This window comes from Rhincodon typus, chromosome 43, assembly GCF_021869965.1.
Source record: "Rhincodon typus isolate 14 chromosome 43, sRhiTyp1.1, whole genome shotgun sequence".
Taxonomy (NCBI): domain Eukaryota; kingdom Metazoa; phylum Chordata; class Chondrichthyes; order Orectolobiformes; family Rhincodontidae; genus Rhincodon; species Rhincodon typus.
In genome coordinates, this window is record NC_063374.1 from 2,195,116 (window position 1) to 2,197,313 (window position 2,198).

Below are 2,198 nucleotides of genomic sequence, written 5' to 3' on the forward strand. Positions count from 1 at the left end.
ATATCTCCGTAAGCATTTGCCACTGTTATTCAACTGTCCTGCCCTTTAATACTTTTGCCCAGTCCACTTGAGCCAAGTCCTTCCTCAGACCCATATAATTATCTTTGCCCAACACTACAACTCTATCTTCACTCCTTCAATCTGAATTTGAAACTCTAGCGTGTTGTGGTCACTCCTCAAAGAGGATCCTTAACTACAAGACCATTTATCAATCCTTCCTCATTACATAATGCCAAATCTAAAGTAGCCACTTCTCTGGTTGGCTGTATGACATGTTGCTCGAAGAAAAAATCCCTCATACACTCTATGAACCTTTCTTCGAGGTTACCCTTGCCTAGTTGATTAATCCAGTCAATATGCATGTTCAAATCATCCATAATTACCATTATGCCCTTCTCACAAGCACCTGCTATTTCCTCATTTGTACAATGCCCTACTTTGGATATACTGTTTGGGAGCCTGTAATTTATTCATCTCACGGGTTTTCTTCCCTTGCTTTTTACTTCTATCTAAACTGATTCAACATTTAGTCCCTAACTGCTTTAAAAGGCTTTAAAAGTGCTTTAAAAGGTTTGAGGCACTATTGTCCCATCAATGTGTTGGTGCTGCCAAGAGACCATTCAAGTGCTGTCACTGTGGGTCTGTGCTGAGATGATCATCTCACCTCATTTTACACCAGCACATTCACACTCTGGAGAGGTCTGCTCACCAGATCCAAGTGCAGGAAGGTATTCACTCAGACTTTTTGCCTGCTGTCTCACCAGTGACCTTGGGATTTGACTTAATCCTATTCCAGGGCTGAACCATGTTTATCAATGCCTTTTTCTGCTGGTCAGTACATTCAAGTTCACTTCTTTGGTGTTAATGTTCTGAATAAAATTCACATAAATCAGCTTTCATTAAACAGTGTTGAGGTTTTTCAACATTTCTAACACAAATTAGTTCCTATTGAAGGGTTCGCTTTCTGCCCTAAGTCCTCCATCCTCACCTCCAACAACAAGTATGAGGAGCTCATGGATCTTTTTTTGTCACTAACATTGAGAGACTCCACTCAGCTGCCTCAGCAGCCATACTCCATCCATAAGCCCATCATGTAAAACTATCTCTAAAATTCTTTACTCTCCGAGCCCCGTATCACATCTTTCTGCAACTTCTCTTCTATTTCCTTTCATCCCCTGTTGGAACCTGTCTTCTCTATGAGACCCACTTCCTGCACCATTGACCCTATTTTCACTGAACTGCAGATTGTCTAATTTCCCCATGTTCACTAATATTGTTAAGAGTTCTATAAGCAAAATACTGTTGATGTTGTAAATCTGAAACAAACAAGAAAATGCTGCAGAAATTCACAATGGAATTAAAACGTTGACTGTTTGTCTCTCCTGAGATACTACCAGACCAGCTGATTTTTTCTAGCATTTTCTTTGCTTTTTTTACAGTTCTGTCTTTCTCTCCTGGTATTGTCCTCTCACTTTTAAATGTAGCATCATTGCACCTCCTCAAAAACAGTCCCTTGTCTGCACATGGAACTGAATTTGCCTCTCAAATACTCTCCACCTCTCCCCAGATTAATGTTGCTTGTTACAATCTGCCTTTCCAATTGAGGAGTTGGCCATCACGTCATTTGATGTGACTGTCAAATGTTGCTTCTGAAACTCCTCTGATTCACCTGTCTATGTATTATTGTGTTAATTGTGCTTTTAAAATACAAGTTGTTGTTGTTTAGTGACGCCAGTTTGTGCAAGTAAGATTCCACAAGCAGCAACCAGATGAGGGACCGACCAATTAATTTTTGTTTATGGTGGTGTTAGTTAAGGCATGAATGTTGATCCCACTGTACTGGAAAAACTCCGGTGTGGACAGTGTATGGCGTTTCTGAGGTCTCCTGAGCTGAGAGTAAGCTAATTGACCTGTTGGATCTATATAGGCCTTGAAGAATTGCTGACTGGTATCTTTCCTCTTTACTCACTGATACTCATTTGAAGTAGTTTCTGCTGTAAAAGAGTTCACCTTGTATATCAATCCCAATGTAATCTTTGAAGTAAAATCTATGTAAACTGTTTCTCTCCCCACAGATGCAGCCAGAAGTACTGAGTTTCTCTCGCACCTTCAAGTCTTCTTTCAGCTGTCCAGAATCTGCAGTTTTTTAAAATTGTTCTTCTGTTCGTTTCTCATCTTTCACAACATCTGAAAGGACT